Raw genomic sequence first — 15169 nt, forward strand, 5'->3', positions numbered from 1 at the left:
AATATTCAAATTACCGTACTTTCTAAAGATTATGAAATAACTGTAATAAAATTTACTTAAAATTAGCTCGACATAATTTAATAGTTCATTGAAAGAATATAGGCACAAAGCTTCTCCCAACTTAAATCGATATTAGCTGGAAAACTAGGAGAGCAGTTGATTAAACCTACAAAGAATATTCTGGCTGAGTGAACAGAAAATTACTCCAACGTCGAAAGTTTTACATTATTATTTGTGTAACGGTCTTTTATCGAACGAATTCGAAATTGAAATGCCATAGTGTTATTTTCTGTCGAGATGAAAGCCCACTACGTCGGTCGTCTATATCTTTTTCGAGAACTTAATTATCTCAATTCCATTTTTAACATGCGCTTGTATAAAAATGTATTTATTTTGTAAGCTATATTAAAAACGATATTAAAAATAGTCGGGGATTAAATCAGAATTCATAAACTATAAATGGCATTCCTAACTGTTGGAATATCTCTTTTTTTATTTTGTAGACTTAAATTGTCTTATTTATTGAAGTGTAGGGTGAGTTTGGAAAAAAACTGACCTAAACGAGTTACAAGCAAATTTCATTAGTATTTTTTAATGTTTTAGGGCCTTAAATAATGTATTGAGTGTTTATTACAGTTTATCTGTATCATGGTCTACATTTTGATAGGGTTACAAAATTTATGTACATTTATTTGGAGAAGTCGATTACGTGGAAGGTTATCTAAGAGGTTGGTAGACCAAGTCAAAACCCTAGTGAGCCACAACCTGCCCGAAGCCTCACATATAGCACAGTGTTAAACAACTTAGTCCTAGGAAGTGAGGGGAATTAATACATGATGTCATCATACTCTCATGTAGGGTGACGGGCTGAAAAGAGAAAGATTTAGAGAAACAAAATTTACATACAACAAAATTTACATATTTGTATTTCATTAGTTTTTTTCAAACCAATAATAATTCTAATATCCTATGCCTCAACCTATCAAAAACTAAAGTTTTGTCATATAAAAGTACTATACTGTGAAATTCTCAGGCTTGTTGTAGAGAAATCGTTGAAATGGGACTTGCACATCGAAGCTTTATCAAAGAAACTAAGCGCTGCCTGTTTTGCGCAACGATCAGTTTCTAAGGAACTTAACTTATCAACTTCTAGAATAGTCTGTTATGCCCTTTTTGAGTCGCATCTTCGTTATGCCCTTCCATTCTGGGGTACTCGCTGTGCGACAAAACTTGATCATAACTTCAAACTTCAAAAGAGAGCAGTTCGATATTTATTGGGATTGAACAGTAGAACTCCAGAATTTCTTTAAAAATTTCAAAATACTGACTCTTCTTTCTTTATTCATTTTTGAATCTGTTTGCTTAATCCGCAAGCACATATCTACTATTCCCGAAAAGCCATCTCACAACTATCCATTTAGGAATGCGGAGCACGATCTTTATCTGCCAACCCCGAGCTCAGAAGTAGTTAAAGGCTCAAAACTGTACAATGCCAAAAAAAATGTACAATCATTTGCCTTTGAATATCAAGTCGCTTTTATTCTTTCCCGCATTCGCAAAGCTCTGAAATCATACTTACTGGAGAGAGCCCTATATGCGGTAATGGGCTTTTTTGATGGTGTTTAATCATGAGCAATTTTGAATTTTGAAATTTTGATCATCTCACACACTGTAATTCTTAAATGATTATATCCATTTACAATTTTTCTATTGTAAAATTTTATTAATACGCCTCTATCTATGTTCTATTTGTAATTTAATGACGTAAATTTTTTTGAATTGTATGATTTGTATTGTATGATATTTTTTATTATTTGTATATTTTTTGAGCTTTTGTTTGTTTTGTAAATGCTTTGTCGATGAAGCTATTTTGGCATTATGTACAATAAAGCGTCATTTAATATTTAACTTTTTCATTTGTTACAAATTTTCTAACTATATATAAAAATAATATTGTAATAATATTCAATCTATTACTGACGGCAATGTAAATGAAATGTAAATTAATTGCAGATAAATAGAAATCGAAATAAATTAAAACGAACCGATGCGCGATGCAGCAATCAATATGCTATGTTATAATTAATTGAAAATATTAAATTAAAATATAATTTAAATAACATGCTGCCATATAACATGCATCTTTCCGCTGAAAAAAAAATATTTATATTATTACTATCCTGAATATTGAGCACCAATCAATATTAATTTTTATATCTAGCAATGTGTTTCTGAAATGACAACTGTATACATAATTAATTGATGTTAATATAAAATTTAAAAAAAATATTATAACTTTCGTATAAAATTAAAAAAATACGATAGTATTATATAAAATATCAAGTGGAAATACTATCGTATTTTCATTTGATATATTTTATACAGTATGCGTCAAAAATTTCGTATCAAATTGAAGGAAAAAATAATAATGAATTTTTGGGTAAATGCCTATGCGCAATTTATTCAATATGTTCAATAACAATCAAAATTTTGACATATACTCGTACTATGATAAACTATCGGCAGTTAACATAAAAATGGGTTTAGATTACAATTCCAGTCAGATGAATCACTGACCGCTATTAAGTGTGAACTAAACTAAATCAATCAAGGAGTTAACATAGTACAGCAAGATACCTGTGACGGAGTTGGGAAGCATAAGTTTTACACACAATTTCAAGAAATGCAATATAAAAACTCGAAAATTTAGTTCTTGAAAGAACTGTTTGTGCTTAAAAGTGCAATTTTTAAAAAAAGAAATGAAAATGAAAATATGAAAATAGGCGAAAAACGAGAATTACTCACCATGATTCAACAACACGATATTATACAAAATAATGACTGACACTAGGATAATTGTCAAATAATAAAGGCCAGCATTGCTGAACACGGCGCAATGTGACCAACATAGCGATAATAAAATTCGGTTTAAACTAATTTTTGCAGCTCTAATCTAAATAAAATATCTGTTACAATCATTTGCTCTATAAAGTAAAATGAAAAGCTGCTCGGTATCTTAAATTATACAACAAATTTAAACATTTTTACCAAAATTTCATTTAGTCAGGTAGATTGATGACGTGCATCGGAAAATGTTTTGCGATTACTATAATCATAATATTTTCCCAGTTGTTTAGCTTATTAGGAGATTTTATTACATTAGTTAGCAAATTTAGCAAATTAGCTGTAGTATTAATGCTTAGAGCGATATACTTGACTTGATATTATGTATTTATCAAAGTTTATCTAAATATTTCTATAAAGTTCTTCCATAAACATCACTCAGAAATCAGAGTTTGTAATTAATGTATTGTATGTAATGCGTTATGTATTTCATAATTTACAGATTTATAGAACTTACAAAAAATAATCTATACTAATATATAAAATTCTTAAGTGACAGACATACTGATTAATCACGATCCTGCTCAAACCACTCAACGTAAGAAGCTCAATTTTGGCATACAGGTTGATTCTAGGGTGTAGAGGTTCGATAAGAAGGGATTTTTCGAAATTCCAGTTTCAAGAGGGTGAAACCACCCCTCAAATATTACAATATTTTTTATTTAAAAAACGGTCAAGTTCGAAAAAAACGCTTAAACCGTATATTTTATTTTGTTTTTTAGATATATTAAGATGTTTTAAAAATGTATACAGGGTGTTTCGAAAAATCTGGTCATTGATTAATCACGATCCTGCTTAAAGCGCTTGGCGTAAAAAGCTGATTTTTTGAAAACAGATTGACTTTAGGGTGTAGAGGTTCGATAAAAAGGGATTTTCCGAAACTCGAATTCTAAGGGGCTGAAACTATCCCTCAAATATTAAAATATTTTTTATTTAGAAACCGGTGAGTTTTTCGGAAAACTCTTAAACACGTATATTTTATTTTGTTGTTTTACATATTTTAAGATTTTTTTAAAATTTATACAGGGTGTTTCATAAAATATGACCATTGAGTAATCACCATTCGCTTAAACTGTTTGATGTTTAAAGCTGATTTTTGGCAAACGGATTGACTGTGGGGTGTAGAGGGTCGATAAGGAGGGGTTTCTCGAATTCCAAGAGGGTGAAAACGCCCCTCAAATATTACAATATTTGTTATTTAAAAAACGGTTAGTCTTTCGGGAAAACGCTTGGATAAGCATAATTTATTTGTTTTTTTTTACATATTTTGAAATTTTTTAAAAAACCATACAGTGTGTTCCAAAATGTTGGGTAATTTCTTAACCACGATTCTGCTTAAACTGCTTTTACGTAAAAAGCTTATCTTTGGCAAACGGATTTTTCGAAAATCAAATTTCAACAAGATGAAACTACCCCTCAAATATTACCAAGTTATATAATAATATCGCCATATTGTTTTTTCTCATGCTGACATAAATGTGAGAAAATTTGATCCAGTTTGTATGTTAATGGAAATTCTTGCTTTGCTTTATCATCACCATTACAAATGATTAATTCGACGCGAACGAAGTCGCTGGTACACGCTAGTTTATTAATAAGTTTCCTTTTGTAGTTTCAAGTTTAGTAAATACAATTAATAATATCTATTAATATAATATAGTTTTAGATTTAATAAATACAATTAATCAGTTTATCAACAAAAGAAACAATTTGATGTTGAATTTGATTTGAGTTTTGATTAATACTGGATTCCTATTGTAGACTAAAAGCGCCTTATGCCGCCATATTGACAAGTAAATCCAGATTGACATAATATATATTCTTTAAAGGGGAATTTTAAGCTATAAATAAACGTACTAAAATTATTTAGGGTACTATTTAAGATTATTTTAGACTACTTCCAATATACCGAGTACGTCTCAAAAGTGGCTCACCCCTATAAGTTTTTTATTTTTTTCAGTTAAAAAAACGAGATTTGGTATGTTAGTATATGACATAAATTAGGATTGGGTGACGTATTTACTTATTTTTAATCACTTCCTGTTTCACCGGAAATGACTACAACTTTTGATTTTTAAATTGCACCCTCGGTATTTTTTTACTTTATTCGATAGAAAATGACATTCTGAATAGAATGACATGCCATACGTCAATTTTGACATTTTTGCATATGGTTCATTTAAAATTATACCTTGCGGTTTTTAACCAAAATTTGACTCGAAATACCAAGTGTGTGGTATCAAATTATTCGTAAAAAAATGCTTTTTCCAAATATACTAATGAGCCACCCTCGTTCCATTTGAAAAAATTGAGATATGACTAAAAATACGATTTGGACATTTTCTGACTGGCCAGGACAAGACACTAAAAATATTAGACGATCAAATCTATTTTTCCAAGGCACCTTGATTAAGAATTAGTATCTTTAACATATCCATGGCACTCTAGATTGAATTTTAAAATACGATTTTCTATTAAACGAGAATGTCAAAAGTAGACATATGATATGTCATTTTATTAAGAATGTCATTTTCTATCGAATAAAGTAAAATAATACCGAGGGTGCCATTTAAAAATCAAAAGTTGTGGTCATTTACGATGAAACAGGAAGTGACCAAAAACAATTGAATACGTCAATCAATCCTAATTTTTGTCATATTGACCAGATCTCGTTTTTTATCTGAAAAAATAAAAAAGTTATAGGAGTGAGCCACTTTTGAAACGCACCCGGTAATACTATTTAAAACAAAGTAAGCACTATTGTTGAACTTAAAATTCAACAAACGAGTTTGATGAATTATATCTTGCACCGAAGTTCGCCGGTTGTGAACATCTCTGCTTATTTTTTGACAGTTGCCAGATGCAGCAAAACTGTATAATAATGTCAAAAAAATGTCAAACTTGTAGATTTACAGCACATATAATCTGAGCCAATACCGAAGCGTGCACACGCATAAACGCATAACAAGGAACCTTTTGCGAACAAACAAATGAAAATCGTAAAAATTTTGAATTTTTACAATTTCCACAGTGTGATAAATTGAAATAAAACATTGGAAAGAGGCGAGTGTTATACTTTGTAATGTATAAATATATTTAGTGTATTTTGTGATGTGATATCAAAATCCAGTCAAAAGTTTCAGTTGTAAATTTGCTGAACAGAAAAATAGACATTTCCAAGAATGGACACACTTTGTTTTTTGCACTTCAAATGTCTGCTTGGCGATAAAACTGTCAAATATCGTTATTTATGTTACTGTAGTGTATTTTAACAGTGTTTCTGTAAATACTGTCGATTTCCGATTCGAAACGATAATTTGCCATTAAAGGCCACTTTTTCACTTTTTGTCACTAAAGGTCATTTAATTTTGTTTTTTGCTACTGAAGGCTTCTAAAATAAATAAATTCTATTTTTTCAATTCATATGCATTTTAATTCATATTTTTCCATTTTATGCGATTTTTCAAGGGTGCCCAAAACTGGATGGATACAATTTTTTGGTCGAAAATCAGCACTTCACATACTGCATTTTTTTTCCTTTCATCTGCATCGGTATGGTTACATCAAGAAAAAGTAGCTAAGGTCTCTAGCTTTCTATTGGTGTGCATATCACTGCAAATATTGGCTTTGAAGAATTGTTATGGGTGAAAAACTTATATTAAAATAACAAATAACTGTACAACAGCGGCACAAAATTTGCTGTTTATATAGTAGGAAACTTGATTTGTTTTATTTTTAGTGTTATTTTCAGCTATATCTAAAAAAGCAAGCAAATGTTTTTATTTTTTTTTCCATTTTAAGTGAAACAACATTGTTTACTTGAATGACTGAATAAATTTAATCAAAATGTAAATTTAAATTTTTAAAAATAACTATAAAATCACAGAAACGGACAATCGGTATTGTAAAGAACTGAAAAAAATAGATTTCCGAATGAATTTTATTTTTAGTAAATCTAATTTTTATTGTTGTCGATCGAATAATATGTATATGTGTTTTTTTTTTTTAAATTGGATTAGGATCGAAAGAAATCAACAGAAGTCCTTTGTTTTAAATTTGTCGACGTATTAGTTGCCGTACTGAAATAGAATGACGTAGAATAAAAACATTTTTTTTTGAAAACATATTACATTAATGAAGTAAACCATTCCCAGGAATTATTCCATACTTTTAAGTAATCTTTTTATTCGAGAGACGGGCAATTTCAGTATTTATGTTCCATGAATTTGTCGGTATAGGTAAAATATTGTTACAGAACAACAATTCTTAGTAGTTCGATTGTAAAACATCCTAAAAATAATACTATACAGGGTGTTTCAAAAGAAATACCAAAAATATTAAATGGTGATTCTTTCTTAAAAATAAAAAAATATACCGGACACTGGCATATTAGATGCCATCATTCTTCGCCCAAAATATAAATAATATCGATATAATAGATAAATAATAATTTAACGTATTGGCATTTCTATATAAATATTGATGTGGATATAATAAATATTATTATTTATAATAATAAAATTTATTTATATTGTCAAATAACAGTAACGGGAAAATTCGAAATAAAACTCAATTATAATAATATTATTTAAAATTGCACACCGTTAATTTTTAATAATATTTTAATTGTGAGCCTTTATATTCAGTGTAAATTATTCTTTTTGATAACATAAAATAAGCAAAATAATTTATCGACTAATAGAAATAAAACACACTTCAGTAAAACATTAATTACATTATTAAATTAAACGAATAAAGCAACACTTTAATTAATAATAATAAAGTAACATAACACTATAAAATTAACATAGACGGTAAAAGATTGTCCAGGTAGGAAACTGGACTACTGCGAACTTACAGTTTTGCGATTTTTAAAAGTTACTTTTATCTGATAATTTTTAATTATTCATGACGAGGCATGATTTATGATATTCACGTTTAAGAACTGCAATACAGAACAAAGAAAATTAGAAATTGTGTATATGTTACAGTGAAAGTTGGAAATTCAGTAATTGTTAACATTCACTAGGAAATGCTAACAATTACGCATTGGACCAGTGAGTGTGGTATTTTAAAGATATTTGACGACTTTTCCTAGTAATTTCTAGCATTCACTATAGTGAAAGTAACATTTACTAAAGGTTGCCAGTAAAAGTTATTCTATTGCACAGGGCGAGTGTGGTGAGGAAGAATGTTGGTGGAAGTTAGAACAAATAAAACTTTTAAGATATTGGAATACCTCACTATTCAAGGTGATCCACATATCTTAAAATTACAATTTACTTCTTTAGTATATTTATTAAAAATTATAGAAAATATCGACATGATCTTCTAAATATTAAAAGGAAAAACATAATAAATATTTTAAAGCTTACAAGACAATTAAAAAAAAACATTCATAAACATAATATCGGTACAAGGTTTTTTAATAAAGTTCTTCATCGTGGACAAAATAAAGTATGCCCGAATTTTCTTGAACGGGAGTTATTCGTCTTTTCAAACCCGCTACTTCAAGCATATCAAAACGTTTAATAAGTTCATAGTCGCTAGGTTCCTTAAAATATATTTTTCTCTTGCATGCTTAACTTTTGCTATGACTTCATTATATTGCAAAAATGAAAAACAAGCACTATTACATTCTTGCGAGTGCCTAGTTTACCTTAATTTTTTAACAGAAAATTTCTTCCATGGGGAAAAATACCGCGCAGCATTTTTTACAACGATAAAAAAACAATTATACATAACCACAAAAAACAAAGCGAATTTACGCCAAATGTCTGTCAACGTTGCCAACGTTTAGTCTAATTTAATGTTATCCTTATATTGCCTATTATTCAACTTATCTTTATTTATCTTCATATTTTACATGTTGCAACAGCGCTAACTGAATCTTTCAAACTCACTGCTATCGTCCAGGGAATGCTAGCATTCACTAGTAAAAGTTTGTTTCAAAAATAGCTGTTGAACTTTTACTGGCGTAGTCTTAGCAAATCAGTAAATGTGAGCTTTTACTAGTAATTGTTAATAATCACTGATTTACAACTTTTACTGTAACATATATGTAAAATATAGTTTTTATTCAAGTTGGAGCCTCACATACGACGCGGAAGCTACAAGGAGAACGCTAGTTTGTATTGAGTTGGGATTTTGAGAGCATATGTAGGTTAATTTAGATCATATTTTAGAATATATCTAGTCCTACAAGATGTTTTTAAAAAACTCATTAAAGTTCTGTTTTTTAATTACCATAACCTGGGGTTACTTTGTAAATGCAGCATAACTTTGATACATTCCTGGTATTTTCACATTGTGTAATGTAGGTATGTTCGCCATGTTCAAAAATAAAATTATCTTTACTACACGTGGGTAAACAAGGGTAACTAAAATACTACTAAACCAAATCTGGCCATTCTGCATTGAACACTGCATGTTTATTGTCATCTACAAATAGATGTATTTTACGAATTTTGTATACTTTCTACGCTACAAACAGAAGTAAAGTTCTGTAAAAAACTAGTTAGTATATCTTAAAGCACTGTTATTTCCCTCATATTTTACGTAAAAAACTTTTTTTAAATGATACTGGGAGAAAAATATATTTGCTTCTAGACAAAATTTTATCTCTACCGGCCAATTTTGGTACTGTCTCAAAGTTACCATAGGAATTGTTTAGTGTCTATCCTAGCCCGAATATAATTTTGTACTAAAGTTGGACATGGTAATTAACGTTTTGTTTTTAAAGCAGCTATTAGACTGTTGTTTGTGTGAATTTTAATTATTAGGGCTAGTGGTAAGCAAAAGTCCACGTAATGTCAGCAACAGGATGTTTTTAGAGAACAAATATGGTCTCGTAAATATCGGAGTTTATCCAGAATCACTAAATTCCAAGAGATTAAAATAGAAAACATGGATATATGTATTTGACGGAGTTACATCCCCAAAATTAGGGTGCACATACATTGGTCGTTTTATTTAAGAATGATACATTTTTTTCCTGTAATATTTTAGTCAATAAGTCGTAAACTTTCGTTGTACCTATCTAAGAAAAATATTGTTTTATTTTTATGATGGATTGGCCAGATTAAAATCATTAGAATCTATAAAACTAATATATTTGCTCTCTCTATTTGTTAGTTTTTTAGTAAAAAATCTTGTTTTCTTATTCAATTTTTTAAAGAAAACAAACTAGTAACCACCACTGCCTTCCACTGATAGATCAATGTAATATCAGAAAGTACGTATTTTATACCTACAATTATTGTTCATTACTTGCTAATTTTCATTTGATATTCTACCTGTAAATTTTAATGGAACTCAGCTTTTCCATATTTTTTAAAAAACTTCTATATTTTTTTATGAAACACCAACGTGAATTTTATATATAGAAACAGCGTAGGCACGTTTTATTAGGTTGCAAATAGGTACATCGCCAACATATTTCCCTATAGGGATTAATGCCATTACTGTTGCGGTTGCCGTATTGTATTATAACGAACAGCTAAAAAAGAACAGCTTAATTTAAATATTCAACTAAAAACAAACTAGATTGTATTAGTGAATTCAAATTTGTACACGAGCCCTAACAACTGAATATTCGATCAGAAAATTAGAAAATTTTAAATTACACAAACTACATGACACATTTGACAAGGTATAAAAAAATTACACTATTCTAGGTAAACTGAATAAAAGTAAACTGTTATAAATTTAAATGAAGTCCATCAACTAATGTCGATTTTAAATATAGTTACTAATTGTCACTAGAAAATTGCCATGGCAATACCAGCCATCTTTGATTGTCATTTTATTGAAAAATCGCTTTTTATTCAAAATCTGAGCCAGATAGGTATAGGAAACCCTAATAAAGCTTGAAAGGGCATTTAAGTCTGCTTCTATTTATATTAAAAAGTAATGGGTGTTGCATTTGAAATAACGAAGTTTTTATGTAAAATAAATATTTAAAATAGATCAGCAATTTTTGGTACCCCTCTATACATTTAAGGAATAAATCAAATTTTTCAGTAAATTATATTTCTCCACTTCAGCACAAGAATTAATTCTGGAAAGTAATTTACGGGGCTAATGGGTATTTATAATATTTTCTATTATGGCATACATATTTAAATATCTTTAAATAATTCAAAACTCACAGTTTTTAAACATATTCAACCTTTATAATAAATGCCTTATTTTAGGTCCAAGAATCCAAAAATGAAATAAAGTACCGGGTGTTCCATAAGAAAAAATGTAACTTTAGTATAGATCTTAGTTCTAAAACTCCCTGTATATTTCAAAATAATTTTAAATTATGCACATTGCCTCCCTACATACTCGTATACCCATAAAAAACTGTATCTACATCTTCCGTTTTTGTATAATCAACCGAGGCGAATGAGGTGCGCCACCCTGTATAGGTAGCGATCTATAAAGTATATTGCTGTTTATTTAAATACGTTTTGTAGTAAATAGATCATACTCCAATATTGTATCTACATTTTTGAAATTCCTCTCGTAGACACAAATCCAGTAGGCGTCCATTACACATTTTGAGCAATACCGTAACCACCGTAATAACAAGGCCGAAAATTCGTGATGTCATCAACTGGAGATCTAAACTTGGATTTCATTTGAGACACTTTATTCGTATATAATGGATATAAACTTTAATTGCACCGAATTTTTAATAAATAATAATTAAACATAAAATTTGAAAAACATCAGATTGATATCCCATCTCACATGTCATCGTCATTGTATTTATTTATGCTGTAAGTGTGTCTAAGTTTCTTTTATTTCCTTTTCCAAGTCTATCATTATTTTTAACAACAGTAGTTTTTCAGACGTGTATTTCTAATAGAATTTATGACAATTTTTACAATAACTTAGCATTATAAATAGTACATTGCGGAAATTTCAATAATGGTGTTATTACTTTTAATGTAATCCAAAGATATTTTTGATAAAAATATTTTTTTATTGTGAATTTTGAGAAACTCCTCATGGCTTTGCAAGACTTTGTTAAAAATTATATATTCAAATAAAACTATATTAGTTATTTCATCTTTTGGAAACCCAAGACTGCCTTTAGTAAGGTTTTTATAAGTGAATTTTGTTCAATATCAGTGTTGTCTGAAAATGTTAAATTATTTTTAGGGACATTAATGACTGAATCTTAAGTTTCTTTTCGCCTTCATATAGATGTCGAACACAGATACTGTACTGACTCCCGGCTAACTGTCTATATTTTCCAAACCTACTTTCAAGATGATCAGTTTGCAAGTTCTCTAGTAAAACATATCTCATATTTTACTCATTAAAACAATATTTTATTACTTCAAGCTCAATCTGTTACTCAACTCAAGTTAATAACTTTAATATTGAACACAGATAAAAGTTAGAAATTTTTTATTATTTTCATCGCATTTTAAAGAATTTAGTAAATAACAAGAATGATTAATAATTTGTTCAGTATTACTATCAGGGTTCGGAAAACAACATGTTACTCTTAAAAACTACATACACTACATTACATGTAGTTAATCGATGTAGAGGGTGTAGTTTATGTAACTTTCAAATATAAAAGGTTTGAGGTGAGGTAAAACATCAGTAAAAGCTTTAGAAAATACATATAAATATATTTGAGAAAACAGAAGAAATAAAAAAGCTTTAAATATAATATTCACACATTCGTATTTAGACATTATCAGGCATTATAACTTTTAAATTGTATAATTGCACACACTTATAATCACTTTATAGTTTAAACACCTCTTTTTACAGATTTATAACTTTTTTCACCTTTCTATTATCGATTATGTCCGCACACCTACCGATAAATCGATGACTGTCAACTGCGGCAATACCACTCCGCTACGCGCTACGACAGGCGCCGCCACGTAACGCCTCGCCGTCGCCTCGGAGCGGGGGGCGTGAGATATCGATAAAATACGTAATATATAATATACTATAAAAAATATCTATTTTTTTATTGTTTTTTTCTCATATTATACACTATTGTGAACTTAAAATATTCGTTTATTAAATTTGATTGATAAAAAGTGAGAGATAAATATTTATTGACCGGTATGATTTTTTCCGTATTCTATTAAAACTATTTTTATATATTATAATATTTTTAAAAACTCCGAAAAGACATTTTAAAACTTCGAAATATGTCTGGCGAGTGAAAAAAGATCCACAATTTGAACTTTTATTGGGTAATTATCAACGCTGCTAAATAGAGTTGGGCCTCCAGTTGGTGACGTCACGAGATTTTTACGTCACAGCTGTCCGGCCTTGTTATTACGGTGGTTACGGCAATACTCATCACGACTTTGAGCTATACATGGTATTTCAAAAAACATGTGCCATCTCTCGTAGGGAGATTCCTCGCGTAAAAATAAGATTTATTTTTCATATCAACATAGGTCCGATTCTGCATGGTTAAATAGCTACAGGGTGTTAAAGTCTTAATAATATTTCGATTTATTATAATTTTCTTCAAAGTACTTTTAGCAATTCTAAAGAAATTTTGATAGTAAAAGTTAGCATATGGATTATAAAATTATTATAAATTATAAAAGTAATATAATTTATAATTATTATTATAAATTATAAAAGTAAATTTATAATGTGTGGTGTTAACGTACCGATATTTTAACCCTAATTCTTGGTACCTCCTGATAATGTTAGTAACCACTAACGAAATATAGAGGTTTTAATGAATAAATGAGGGTCATTGAATGAAATCAGACCGAAATAACCTGAGATTTTATCCTTTATACTGAAAGTACGGTCGAGAAACAGTCCTAAAAAAGGTAATCATAAACATATACAGCAATTTTTTATTGACATACTTTCAGGCACCCACTTTGATATAATAGTAATAAAAATGTAAAAGGAAACATCTAATATACTCGTATTTTTCATTCAGTGAACATTTTATTTAGTTTTATGACACAAATTCCCTAGCGTATTTTTCAACCATTACGTTTTATAGCTTTTATAGAGGAACCTTTTTCAAATATATATGTAGCTAGGGAGTTTATTACACGTGACTAAAATAAGTCAACATGAACACTAAATATTATTAAAAATTTAATATTTTTCTGAAATAATAAAGTTTTAACAAATCGGCAAACTTGTAGAATATTTATCGTTTTTATAAACAAATAAAATAAAAACGGTGTTGAAATAGATCATCGAGAAGAAATCTGCATTGAACCATGAAGTTCATATAACAATCATCGACCTACAAAAAGCCTATGATACAGTGCCAATAATAAAGTTATGGAAAGTATTGCATGAATCCAAAATTAACGTAGCTCTGATAAAAGCTTTACAAAATCTTTACCATGGAGGAAAATCACAAATAAAAACGGCCAACGGTCTCTCAGAAGAAATTTCTATCACTAAAGGGCTTCGACAGGGTTACTGTAAATCCCCAACATTATTTAAAATTTATATTGTCAAGGCCTCACAGATATATAGAACTAATAATGTATATCGTATATAACGTATGAATAACGATACAGATACGACGGCGGTCTGTTGAACATACAAAGATTCAGGGCAAAAACACGTACAAAATTCATCACAGACTGCTGATGAATGACTGCGCTCTAGTTGCACAAACTGTACAGCAATTACAAGAAATGTTGAACACATATACCTGGGCATACGAGGCTTTGGGCCTAAACATCAACAAAACTAAAATCATGTGCACTTTCCCGGAAGATCACAACAATGCTATAAAAATCGGAGAAGAACTACTGGAATATGTAGAGAAATTCAATTATCTCGGCAGTTTGATCGGAAAAGGTCACTATCGACTCTGAAATTCAGAATAGGCTGCTGGCGCCTCAAGAGCATTCTGGAAATTAAGACAGAGTTTTCTACAACCATGACCCGAGCACAAAAACGAAACTTGTAGTGTACCGAGCAATAATAATCCCCACCATGCTATATGGGAGCGAAACCTGGGTGCCGTACCGCCGACACATGAACGCATTAAACAAGTTGCAACAGAGACACCTTAGACAACTCTTAAGAATCAAATGGTTCCATCATGTCTCAAACGTATCGGTTCTTGAAAAAGCTAACTGCGAGAGTATTGAAGTCATGGTTACAAAATCCCGACTAAGATGGGCAGGTCACGTATGCAGAATGTAAGAAAACCGTATACCAAAATCACTGCTTTACGGTGAGCTTGTAGACGGTAAGAGGAGGACAGGTGGACAACTCAAAATGTACAAGGACATTTTCC

The 15169-nt window shown here is 29.7% G+C and overlaps 1 protein-coding gene across 1 annotated transcript in view; it reads right to left on the reverse strand.

The window, feature by feature from the left end:
- Positions 1–15169, reverse strand: part of LOC115874411 (SCY1-like protein 2) — a gene marked incomplete at its 3' end in the record, with an annotated part of 175807 nt that overhangs the window by 117458 nt on the left and 43180 nt on the right. The window lies entirely within an intron of this gene.

Source organism: Sitophilus oryzae, unplaced genomic scaffold, assembly GCF_002938485.1.
Source record: "Sitophilus oryzae breed Bouriz unplaced genomic scaffold, Soryzae_2.0 scaffold_1275_pilon_pilon, whole genome shotgun sequence".
Classification (NCBI taxonomy): Eukaryota; Metazoa; Arthropoda; class Insecta; order Coleoptera; family Curculionidae; genus Sitophilus; species Sitophilus oryzae.